This window comes from Furipterus horrens, unplaced genomic scaffold, assembly GCF_987537825.1.
Source record: "Furipterus horrens unplaced genomic scaffold, mFurHor1.1.pri manual_scaffold_11, whole genome shotgun sequence".
Lineage (NCBI taxonomy): Eukaryota > Metazoa > Chordata > Mammalia > Chiroptera > Furipteridae > Furipterus > Furipterus horrens.
The window spans coordinates 66,397,131-66,410,429 of record NW_028327181.1 but is presented as its reverse complement, the minus strand read 5'-3'; the positions used below and the strand labels follow the sequence as shown (position 1 = coordinate 66,410,429).

General features: G+C 46.7%; 1 long non-coding RNA gene across 1 annotated transcript; it reads left to right on the top strand.

Annotated features, from left to right (window-relative positions):
* The first annotated feature begins 250 nt into the window (after positions 1–250).
* LOC149998102 (uncharacterized) lies at positions 251–7,097 on the top strand. The gene is made up of 2 exons (XR_016514181.1): positions 251–412; positions 5,192–7,097. It is a non-coding gene; the product is annotated as an uncharacterized LOC149998102 (long non-coding RNA).
* The last annotated feature ends 6,202 nt before the right edge of the window (positions 7,098–13,299 follow it).

Sequence of the window (13,299 nt, the reverse complement as noted above, 5' to 3'; positions counted from 1 at the left end):
GAGCCAGTTCAAAGCCTTTCTGCCTGCAGGATCTGTTATTTGGAAAACTGCAGCGGGGCTCAGTGATCAGTGAGGTCAGGTGCCAGGGTGGCTGTGACAAGTCACAGCGGTGCTGAAGAATGCTGGGCAGCTGCCGTTAGGGCAGAAGCACACTGGGGCTTCTGGCTCTGCTTCCCACGTGGGAGAGTCCCCCTGCCCACTGCCTCTTCTCTTTCCTCACATTTTAGTCAGATTAGTGCTGGCGGCCATCTCCATCAGTGGCACTGCTGGGGCTCTGGTGCCAGCAGAGCAAGGTGGGCAGGGGATGGGATCCAAGATCAGTGAGCGGGAGCGGTTCTGAAATGTCAAAGGAGAGCTAAGGGGCAGGGACTGGGGTGGAGCTGCTCCCTGCCAGGAGGACACCGGAGAAAAGGTCAGTATATCCCTAGTTCCTGTGGCACTGATTTGAATTGGGGTCCGTAGGGCATTGTGGTAGAATTGGCCAGACATGCAGGTGCTAGAAAATGTCTCAGGTGCTGGGAGAAAAGGAGGGTGGGTGGGGACAGGGCCCTCCCTCAGCACAGTAGACTCAGAAAGTGTGAGTGCACAAGTGTATGGGTCTGTGGGCAGAGCCGCAACCAGGGTTCCAGTGAATGGGGTTCTAGTTTTAATGTTCAGCCCCCGAGTCAACCTTTTACTGGTATAGGAGGAGTCTCCCAAGGGTGAAGCACCTTCTGCGTGCTGGACAGGGCTAGTTCTGGAGATGGGTTTCCCAGCACTGCGCAGAGGAGCTGCCTTGTACCTTCTGAGCTTCTCCAGTTAGGTGGCAGGGAACCCCTCCCACCCCTCCCGCCAACCTGCTTGCAGAAAAGGGCAGTGTCTCGGGTGGGCATTCCCCTGCTTTGGTTTGATGGCTAAGGAGCCCGAGCTCCTTTTATGCAGAGATCGTGTTACTTTGAACCACAGACGTGAGAGATATGAGGAATGGTGTCTCTTTTACAGACGAGGAAAACCCAGAGGGGTTGGCACCCTTGGAGATTCTGCCACAGCTAGGTCTCTACTGGACCTGAGAATCTGTATTCTTTGAAATCTATAATTTTAAATGATCCTTAGGCAATTCTGAGCTATATGAAATCATTAATTATTTAGTTATTCAATCACTTATTCAATAGATATTATTGAGTACCTATCATGTTCTAGGCACTATTGAGATTATAGATACCAAACAGTGAACAAAACAGCCCCACTGAATTTATATTTTACTGGTGGAAGACAACATAGTGAAGAAATAAATAAGTGAATACATAGTCAGATGATGGTAAGTGCTACATTGAAAAATAAGGCAGGTTAAGGGTGCAGAGAGCACCATGGTGAAGACGTTTGCTCTTTTATCAAGGTTGGTCAGGTAAGGACCCTGATAAGGTGACATTTGAGCAGAGACTGAAGGAGACAAGGCAATGGGCCAGGTGGGTCTCTCTGCAGGAAGACTCACCCAGCAGACAAAACAGCACATGGAAAGGTCCTGAGGCAGGAATGTGCTAGCATGTCCAAGGAGGAGCAAGTGGGCCTGTGTCGTGGGAGCAGGGAGATCGAGAGGAAGAGGAGCACAAGATGAAGGCAAGGAAGTAGCAGGGGCAGACCATGTGGGACCTTACAGGCCTTTGTAAAGACTTGATCTTTCACAAGGAATGAGATGAGAAGCCACCAAAAGGTTGTGAGCAGCTGAGTGCCATGATACGGTTTGTAGTTTGTTTTTTTAATCCTCATACGAGGATATGTTTACTGATTTTTAGAGAGAGGGAAAGGGGAAGAGACAGAGAGAGAAAGAGAGAGAGACAGAGAGACAGAGAGAGAGACACATTGACTGGTTGCCTCTCATACATGCCCTGACAGGGGATCGAACCCGCAACCTAGGTATGTGCCCTGACTGGGAACAAACCCACAACCTTTTTGTGCACAGGATGACACTCCAACCAACTGAGCCACGCAGCCAGGGCAGGACTACACCACTCTCATCCCCCAGAAGTAAATAATACGCAGTACACATTAGTTGCTCAATGAATGTTGACATAGATGAGGACAAATTCTTTTCCTAGCCTTGTTTTCTACTTGCTGTTTCTTAGACTTGCCACATCTCTTTCTATACTTGAGTTCTCCCAGCCTGGAGTATCTTTCCCCTTTATTCCCTGAACAAGCTCCCATTCCTCCTTCCAAACCTGGCTCAAATGTCCCACTTTTTGGTGACATTTCTAAAAATGCCTTCTGCAGGGCGAGTGTCTCCCGTGCAGGGTCCCACAGCAATTTGTCCTCCCTTCTGCATGAGCTCTTATCAGACAGATTCAGTTACTTCTCTCATTAGACAGCCGGAGGGTTAGGCCATGCTGGAATTGCCTCTGTGCCTTGGACGTACATATCGGAGCAGGGAAACCATGCATGCCAACTTCTCTTACTGGAAATATTCCTTAAGCACAGTCACTTCTTCGTCCTTTGAAAACAGTATGTGCAGCCCCTACTTCCTGAGAGGAGAGGGTACTTGTCAGGTTGTTGATGCGAAGAAATGGATGCAAAGGAAACTGCCACCGAGTGACAGGCAATTGCAGACTTTATGGCAGAAGCACATCCCAATACCAACAGTAAATTGACCTTTTGACTCAGGCTTTGCCCTTTTGTGAGTTCCATGCAGTGGGTCAATTCTTCCATGTCTCAGTGTCTAGGCATCCAGAGATGGCCAGTTTAGCTAGCATCGTGGCCCACCCCGGGCCTCTGTTCTTGGCCTGACAAATCCCATGGTTCTATCAATGATTCTGAAACAATACAATGAAGTTTTGCTCATCGAATTTGCAGATAACAAGACAGTGGCAGGGATGGAGATTATGTCAGATGACAGAATCAGGACCCCCAATGACTGCCATTAGCTGGACCAAAGAAAGGCTCAACTCATGCAGCAGAAATTAACATTGGGTCCAGAAACCAACTGCATGGGGATTAGAAGGGAGTGGCGTGGCTTAGCAAAGTCTATCGGGGGAAAGGCTCGTGTGTTCAGGAGTGAGTGAGTTATGAGCCCTACAGAAGTGTGGCTGTTAGGAATGGAAGCCAAGGGTGCACTATGAGAAGCAGAGGTTCTAGGAGGAAGGAGGTGGTGGTTCTGCTAGACCTGTCTTGCCTGGCAGAATCTGGAGTGTGATGCTCACCTCTGGTCACCATCTTTTCAGTGAGGCATTGACAACGTGGTCCACGTCCCAAGAAAAGTGACCTGCTACTAAGGGCACTGAAATCCAAGAAACAGAGGGAATGCTACCTGTGGAGTAGGGGCTAAAGAAGAAATATGACCACCCTTTGCAAATATCCAATTTTCACACTAAGGAATGATTTTTTAAGGCTAATGGACAGAATCAATGTTAATTGGTCAAAGTGTCAGCCAGACATATTCCGGCTTTACGTAGAAATAATATTCTACTAAGTCAGCACTACTCACAAAGGGAATGAGCTGCCCTGAGATACTGAGACTCTCCTTTGCTTGAACTCTCTGTCAGGGGTGTTATGAACAGAATGACGGTGTTGGACGGAGGTATCAACTTCCAGGTGCCGTTCACACTTGAGAAGCTAAAGTTCCAAATTATACTTTCATAACCTGAGTTCCCCTACCTGTCCCAGCCCAAGGGCAAAGGAGAACAGGTGACACGTGGGCATGTTCGAGATGCACACCCTGCTGTATCTGTCCCACCAAGGGCAGATCGCTGACCTTGAAAGAAGGACTTGTGGCTCAGTTCTCTCTGTGCTCAGGGTATGCTCCTTCCTGGGAGGCCCCTTGCTTGCTCATGCCCATGGACTCCATCCTGAGAAATGCCCAACCAAATCTGAATCTCTAAGGACCTAAGCTGAGACCCCTGTGCTGGGCCCCACACTCCTTAGATAACTGAGTTGTTGGCATTTCAAATCTAGAAATCTCACTCATACCCCCAATGCCCTAGTAAATCTCGGGAGGGCAGGCAGGGCCATGTCTGTAATGACATTAAGCGTTCCCCCCTCCCCCACCCACCCCCAGAACATAGGGATTAGGAGAACATAAGTCTGACAGATATGGGTCCAAATTCCAAATTCCAATTCTAGCCTTTACTACCTGTGTGAGCTGGGCAAGGTAGCAACCTCTGCGAGGCTCAGTTTCCTTGTCTGTCAGGTGGGAGCGATAACATCACCTATTTCATAGGTAGTTGTAAGGATTAAGACGTGCAAGGGAAGAACTTGGTAAAATGGTGACACGTGGTTAGCGCTCACTATCTGTTAGCCACTGATACTCTGCTATGGTGACAAGACCGAAAAGCTGTCTTCATCTGGGTTCTCCAGGACTCTGTGTCCATCCCTACCCAGCTCCTGTGGCCTTTCTTCTGGGTCATACCAGGGGCTGTTCTTTTTAGCACCCTGGCTTCCTCCTCGGCGAGCGCCACCTTTTAAAGCAGTAGCCACTGTCCCCGCATCCCCTCCCTCCTCGTGGATGTCACTCTCATTTTCCTCCCACACCAAATCATTCCAATGGAAACTTTCCGATTTCTCATATTTCCAAGGGGAAAGCTGTTCTCTCGTGTGCCCTGCATTTTAACAATTTTCATTGCTATTGCTCATTTTGATCTGTTTAATAACATGTTTTAAGCAAATCCCTGCTAATAAAAGGATTTCATTACCAACGGAGACAGCTGTGAAATGCAGCGAGTTGATTATTTTCACTTTTCGATGAGGCCTGCTGGCGTTGAAAGTTGTGCAACTCTGCTAAGTTTGGGGACCTGGAGAAGTGGAGAAGAAGGGGGTTTCCTTATCAGGGACAGGTCCACAGGATGTGAAAGAGTGGACTTTGTGTCTGCAAAGAGCGGGCGGAAGGTCAGGAGAATCCCCATCTCGTCGCTGGCTGATGGCTGTGAGGAGGAAGGCCAAGTCTTAAGGAAGACAAGATACTGCCCGGTGAGTGAGGGGCTCTCCTGTGACAGTGATGGGCTGAGGTTTAGGATCCCCACCAGCCTCTACTGCCTCACAGAGGAGATCACACTCTGCTCTCTACCTTGGCAGGTGTCTGTTACTACAGTTATCACACTATAACTCATTATCTAACAGATCCCAGGCAGAATATCTTAGTTGTCTTTGATCTAGATGGACTTGGCATGAGAAAGGTGTTTGCAAAACTGAAATAAATTCTTTTCTTCTTTCATTTTTTTTTCCTTAGGTGCTCTCTCCCATATCTTCAACATCTTTGAAAGCCAACTCTAAGCGGATAACAGACACTTCTATCTCCACCCCTGACCTTTAAAGATTCCACTTGTATTTCCAAGCACCCACTTCTCGTCTCCATGTGGCCGCCTGGTATCGCCTTCCCCTACACTGCTGCCCCTCTCACCACACCTGATGCTTTTCGTGTATTACTTAGTCCAGAGAATGTCACCACTGACACCGCTGTTCACTCAGTTGAGAACTCGGGAGTTATATCTTGGTATCTATCTCTCCACCTTATGCTGTGATCTAATTGGTCACCAAGTTTTGTTGAGTTTTACCTATTAAGTAGAGTTCGAATCTGTCCACTTCTCTCCATCAACTCCACCACCACCTTCATCCAAGCTACAGCCATCCCTCACCTGAGCTCTCGCCTGTACCCACCACCACACCATTCTTCAATCAGGAGCAAGAACACTTGCTGATGATGTCACCCCTGCTCTACGCCCTTTACCTTAAGAACAATCCCATCAACATCCTTGATGTCCATGGGTCCCTGGAAAGTGCGAGCCCCTTCTGATCTCTATGGTTTCATTTAGCGCTGTGTGTGTGTGTGTGTGTGTGACACAGACTTTCTGTCCTACCCATTATTCTATTTCCTCCAGGGCCTTTGCCTTTCCATGAAGACTTCTGAGAGGTGACTGTGTGACTGGCACTATGCATTTACATGAATTCTTCTATTTAAATATCACACCAAAGCTATGAAACAGGTCTCATTCTAATCCTTATTCATACATAAATAAACTGAGGCTCAGAAAGGCACTTAATCAAAGGATTCCGATTCAGCTCTGACTCCAAAGTTTTTCTGGAACACAGTCAAGCACTAAGAGGAGAGTATCTCAGCTTCTTTCCTGCCCAGATGCCCCGGCCAGCAGGAGAAACTTCTTCCCAAACCTGGGGTCTGACCCCCAGCAAGAGACACTGAGGAGGAAAATGGTTATGAGCCTTCATCATTTTTATCACTGTACAACCTCTCATTGTTCCGGCAACAGACAGACCCGCTTCTCCTAGCCAGGTGAAGGAGGCTAAATGATACCTCCTCGCAAAGGTACCAGAACCTGTAAATATTCCTTCCATGGCAAGGCCTTTGCAGGTGTGATTAATTTAAGGCTCTCAAGATGGAGAAAGTAACTTGGGCTATCCAGGTGAGCCCCCTAAATGCAATCTCAAGAATCTCTGTAGGAGGGAGGTTTGACTACAGATGGAAGAAGAGCAGGCAATGTGCCCACGGAGGCAGAGATTGGAGTCACGTGACCAGGACCCAAGGCGCGCCCCTAGCCACCAAAAGTTGGAAGAGGCAACAACGAATTCTGCCCTAGAGCCTCCAGAGGGAGTGTGGTGCTGCCAACACCTTGATTTTGGCCTTATAATAATGACTTTGGACTTCTGGCCTCCATACTGTGAAAGAAGAAATGTCTGTGGTTCTAAGTCACTCACTAACTATAAGAATGGCTCCCAGGCTGCAGACAGCACGTGTTGTAACTTTACAGAAAAACTGGATGATGCCCACACCAGAGAGAAGCAGAGAATGATGGTGGGTAGAGAGGGACCTCCTGGTGTGAGGGTGACTAGTTCCAGTCATCCCTGGAGCTAATCACTTCCCTCCCTACTCCTCACATGCACATATTCACCTGATGGTCTTTTCACTTTCCTTAAGGATACAGACTTTCATCAGCAGTGATCACTCACTCACCAGGGATGGCTCAGACTAGATTTTCAAAGATGTTTAGCCCAGAGCTGCTTCCTATGGCAATTGGCTGGCTAACCACATGGCAAGGAAAGGACCAGTGCAGTGAACTCCAGGGCCCCTTATTCAGTATAAGCTGTGCTGTGCTGTGATAATAAACAAACCCTCAAATTTCTGTGACCTAATGTGGCAAACGTTTATTTCTTGCCCACACAAAGTCCAGGGTAGGGTGGCTGTTCTCCACATGGTAACTCAGTGAGCTAGGCTATTCCATCTTGTAATATTTCCATCTCAACACATTGTTTCCATGAGCAGCTCAGCAGGGGAACAGAGGTCATGAAGAATCCACTCCCAGGCTTAACTGCCCTCACACAGGTGAGAAAACATATCCCTTCCATTTATAGCTCATTGACCAGTCTAAGACCCAAGTTAACTGCAAAGGAAGCTGAGGAGTCTTGCTATAAACACTGGATGAGGAAGAAAATGGATGTGGTGAGCTTTATTGATCTATACCAGAGGGAGGTCTCCCTAGTTCTGCTTGTGGATTTGAGGCTCAAAGGGAAATCTCATCGTAGGTGAAAAATTGCTTGGCAGGGTTCTTTTTAAATTATATTTTATTGATTATGCTATTACAGTTGTCCTGATTTTTCCCCCTTTCCCCCTTCCACCCAGCACTCCCCACTCCCTCAGGCAATCCCCCCGCCATTGTTCATGTCCACAGTCATGCGTATAAATTCTTCGGCTACTCCATTTCCTATGCTGTACTTTACATCCCCATGGCTATTCTGTAACTACCTATCTGTGCTTCTTAATCCCCTCACCTCTTCACCTATTTCTACACACACCCCTCCCATCAGGCAACCATCAAAATGCTCTCTGTATCCATGATTGTGTCTCCGTTCTTCTTGTTTGCTTAGTTTGGTTTTTAGATTCAATTGTTGATAGATTTGTGGGGTTTTTTTTTTTTTTTTGCCATTTCATAGTTTTGATCCTTTTTTTAAAAAAAGATTTTATTTATTTATTTTTCAGAGAGAGGGGAAGGAAAGGAGAAAGAAAGGGGGAGAAACATTGATGTGAGAGAGAAACATCAGTTGGCTGCCTCTGCATGCCCCCGGTCAGGGACCCAGCCCACAACCCAGGCATGTGCCCTGACTGGAAATCGAGGCAGGGAACTTTCAGCTCACAGGCTGGTGCTCAATCCACTGAGCCACATCAGCCAGATGATCTTCTTCACCTTAAATAAGTGCCTTTAACATTTTATATAATAATGGTTTGGTGATGATGACTCCTTTAGTTTTTTCTTGTTTTTATCTGCCCTTCGATTCTAAATGATAGCTTTGCTGGGTAGAGCAATCTTGGCTGTAGGTCCCTGCTTTTCAGGACTTTGAATATTTCTTGCTAGTCCCTTCTAGCCTGCAAAGTTTCTTTTGAGCAATTAGCTGATAGTCTTATGGGAACTCCCTTGTAGATAACTAACTTCTTTTCTCTTTTTTTGGTAACTAACTTATTTTCTCTTGCAGCTTTTGAGATTCTCTCTTTATTTTTAACCTTCGGAATTTTAATTATGATGTGTCTTGGAGTGGGCCTCTTTGCATCCATCTTGTTTGGTACTTTCTGTGCTACTTGGACTTGCATGTCTATTTCCTTCACCAAATTAGGGAAGTTTTCTTCCATTATTTTTTCACATAGATTTCCAATTTCTTGCTCTTTCTCTTCTTCTTCTGGCACCCCTATGATGCGAATGTTGGACCTCTTGGAGCTGTCCTGGAGGCTGCTTATACTCTCTGCATTTTTTGGGATTATTTTTTCTTCTTGTTCTGATTGGTTGTTCTTCTGCTTCCTTAATTTCCAAATCATTGATTCAATTCTTCGCTTTATCCACTCTACTGTTGTTTCCCTATAAATTGTTCTTTATTTCAATTAGTATATCCTCTATTTCTGACTGGATCTTTTTTATGCTGTTGAAATCCTTGAGCATCCTTATAACCAGTTTTTTAACTCTGCGTCTGATAGATTGCTTAAATCCATTTCATTTAGCTCTTTCTGGAGTTTCAATTTGTTCTTTTATTTGGGCCATGATTCTTTGTCTCCTCATTTTGGCAGCCTCCCTGTGTTTGTTTCTGTGTATTGGGTAGAACTGCTTTGACTCTGTCTTGGGAGTGTGGCCTAATATAGTAGGTGTCCTGTAGGGTCCGGTGGCCCAGCCTCCCCTATCACCCAAGCTGGGAATTTGAGGTGTGCCTTCATGTGGGCTGAGTAAACCCTCCTCTTTTAGTTGAGCCTTCATTGCTGTTGGTAGATCAATGTGTGTGTGGGGAGGGATTTACCCAGGCCAGTCAGCTGCAAGGACTGGCTGTGACCACTGACCACCACCCTCCACCCTCTGTGGAGGATCAGCTGTGCAGGGTCAGGGTGGTGGTGCTCTGATGTGGTCTGTAGCTGTCCACTGGGTGTGCTGGCCCTGGGGTTTCCCAAGTGGTGCAGGCCAAGGTCAGCCCCCACCTGTGTTCTGCCCAGGGCACCCTGCCTGAGCTATAAAGCAATGCAACATGGCTGCTACTTGTGCTGGGCTTGGAGATTCCCAGGCAAAACCAAGCTGTGAATCCAGGCTGGCTGCTGCTAGTCCTGGGCGTGGGGCTCACTGAGGCCAGCTGTTGCTTGTTTGATAGGATTTAGAAGTTGTGAAGCATAAGCCAAGACCAGCCATTCATATGGAAAAGCAGCTTGGGTGGGCCCATACGTTGGGTGGGGCAGTGTCTCTGGGGATCTCTAAGGCAGGTCAAACAGTATTAGCCACGTTGATGGAGTCTCAGATATGGCACCAGCTTGTCAGTTCTATATGGGGAGGGTTTAGAAAAGGGACAATGGCCTCTGCTTGCCTTGATGCTAGACACTTCAGTTTCTCTTTATGTACCACTGGTGCCTTTCAAGCTGCTACCTCAGTGCTGGAGCTCAGAGGGAGTGAGTCTGAGCAGGTGAGTTCATGTGTGGGCTTTTTAAGAGGAACTGGTTTGGGAGCCAGCAGCTTCTTCAACCGACTCAACCCCCGCTGGTTTTTGCAGCCAGAAGTTGTGGGGACTTATCTTCCTGGCACTGGAACCTGGGCTAGGGGAGCCTGGTCTGGGGCTTGGACTCCTCACTCCTGAGATATCCCTCCCAAATTTTTATCCATCACACATGGGTGAGGCACCAGACGGTTCTACATCTGCGCCCCTCCTACCACTCTCGATGGATGTGGCTTCTTTAAACCCATAGTTGTCAGACTTCCATTCAACCAGATTTCTGATGGTTCTGAGTAATGGTTATTCTATATTTTAGTTGTAATTTTGATGTGGTTGTGCAAAAAGAAGAGCTGTGTCTGCCTGGCAGGGTTTTAGCAAATATATCAGCAGAACAAAGACAACATGAAGAGACTGTGAGACTAGTTCTTATAAATGAAGCTGGGTAGGAAATTAGTCCTAGCTCTCCCAGGACTCAGGCACTGAGACCATTAGTTAAATCTGCCTGCAGAAGAGAGATCGAGGAAGAGGTGTGGAAAGAACATACCGCAACAGCTCCTGACAAAATGATTCTTGTATGTCTTCATGCATGCAAATCAGTAAGCCTGGCATACATTCCTGAAAATCCTAAGAGACTGGCGAACTATTTATGAACTGGAATAATGCAGTGAGCTTGGGTAAATGAGAACTGAACACAATAAAATATTTCCAATGATTGTGAGAGGTGATGAAGATGAGTTCACCACGATGAACTTCATTAAGCAAGTACAGAGGACTGACTCTGTGCCGAGCTCTGTGCTGGGCTCCAAGATCATGGCCCAGAGACCCAAGCCTGAGACTGGCACATGCCATTCCTTCCTGGAATGCTTGTCCCCTCTTGTCCTTTCTTCTTCTAGCTAATGCTGCTTCTTTTTTAAAACATCACTCAGTTGTTCTGTTTACAGTTGCATAGTTTGTAGTTATATATTACGTACAAATTACCCCCCAAATTTAGTGATTTTAAAAACCAGAAATGTGTATTATCTCATGGTTTCTGTGGTCTTCAAGGGCAGCCTAGTTGGGTACCCCTGCCTCAGGGTCTCTGGCATGGCTGCGAAGTATCTTCCAGGGCTGCAATCCCATCTGAAAGCTCAGCTGGGGGGATGCCTGTTGGCAGGATGCAGCTTCTCATGGACCACTGGACTCCCCACTCGCTGCTGGCTGGGGCCTCCCTCAGTCCTTTGCCCTGAGGCTCTCTCCACAGGGCAGCTCACCACAGGACAGCTGGCTTTCCTCAGGGTGAGGAAGCTTGGGAGAACATGCAAGATGAAGGCCACAGTCTCTTTGTAACTCACGGACTTTTCGAGTCTCTTTGTAATCTCAGAAGGAGCATCGATCACTTTAGTCACATTTTATGCAATAGAAGCAGGTCACTAAGAGCCAACCCACCACACTCAAGGAGAGAGGATTACCCAAAGGCATGAATACGGGAAGTGGAGATCATTGGGGACCAACTCAAAGGCTGCCTGCCACAGGTTCCTCCTCTAGGAAGTAGCAGTTGGCTAGAGAGAGAAGAGGAAGGAAATGGTATAGGCTTAGCTGTATCTCTAGCACATGTTCCCTAATTCTTTCCCCACAATGTCCTGCACCTCGGTCTGCTCTTTAGAATCTGAGAACTGGAAAGAAATTTAGAAATCATACCTAATATCCTCATTTGCGGCCTCCCCCTCTCCCCCAAATAGAATTATTTATAGAATGGGCTTAGAGTGGGGTCTCAGGTCGCCTGCTTTTTCCAAATTGGCTTCCCCACAGGCTCTCTCCTGCCTACTCTCCTAATCTTCTACTAGAACTTTATTGGTTCTAGTCATTCCATAGGAATCATTCTCTCTAAGGTCATCTAGAAACTTCTCAGTCAAGTATTTGATTCTGACCTACTTTTTGAGTTATCATCTTCTTTGGCTTCTATGAGACCACGCGGACCTGCTCCTACCTTCTCGCTCCATGGCCAGCTCTTAGTGTTCCCTGCACCAAGTAAAAGTTTTTACAATATCTCAGAAACTCAGTCCTTAGTCACTGTCCTTTTCTTGCCATCTAGGTACCGTTGGGTTTTTCTGGTTTCAGGGCTTTGATGATCACCTCCCCTTGCTTTGACCTTGAGTTGCACTCCAGTTCTCCCTTATTTAACGGCCTGCTGGGCATTCTCACTGACATGTCACTGATAACTAAACTCAACCATTATTATAAGAATAACCCCAACTATTATTTTTGACTTACATGCCACTTCCTATGCTAAAATGCCCTCTCTATATTTTCTTATTTAATCCTGTCAAGAACACCGTACTGTAAGTAATACAACTTACATTTTGTAGACAAAAAAAACTAGGCTCAGAGAGGAAAAGTGACTTGTCTGATACTCCACAACCAGGAACAAATCCATGTCCCTTTGATTCTAAAACCTGGGCTTTGAACTCCTACATTCATGTTCTTTTTCCTGAAACTGCTCCCTCTGGACTTCCCTACTTCTGTTCTTCCCTTCTCTGATTTGTTCAGCTTTATAATCTTGGAGTTTAAAACATGCCATACCACGGAACACCTCTATGCCTTTGTACATGTTGTTCTTTCTCCCTAATCATCAATATGGTCAAAGCCATCCCTCCTTGTCACCCCACTGCTGAGGCCATCTCTTCCTCCTTTGTGTCACATTGCTGGGTCACACACAGTGAGCTTGAAATAGTCTTTATTGGCTAGGTCTTTGCCATGGGAACCAAGGCACTTGAAACAGGGCCTGGGATGTCTCTGTGGTGGTAGCTATCACCTGAGCTGAATGACCTGTTTACCTGTGAGGACCCCCTTCTGCACAGTGCCCTTTATAGCAGCAGGGACCATGAATGTTATCTTTGCAGCTCCTGTCCTGGCCACAGACCCGATGGCTAATGAGTCATTTTTGACACATCCTATTCCTTTAATCCCTACCGCTAAGCAGTAGAAAAGCTTCGCAGAGTTTTCTGTAAGATCTCTCCTATCTCTCCCCATATTCCACTTTCCCAGCCATCATCCCAAGTCTGTGCCTCCTGACCTCTCACGTGGCCCATTGCAATCACCTCCAAACTCGTGTCCTGGCTCACTCCCTGCTGCCCCATCCAGTTCATTGTGATAATTTCTACTCTATTAACACCGCTTTGTACACATCGCTTGTCTTCTCAATGGTTCCCTGATGTATGCATAATAAAGCCCAAGCTTCTTAGCTAGGCTTTCAATAACCTTCCAAATATGCCTTACTGCACCCTCCCATCTCACAGTTACTGCGGCACTATATAAATTACCTGTTCTAGCTAAAGTGTGCTATTCACCGGGTCTCTAATGCTCCATTGAGTCCCATTGAGTCCCACTTCCAAGCCA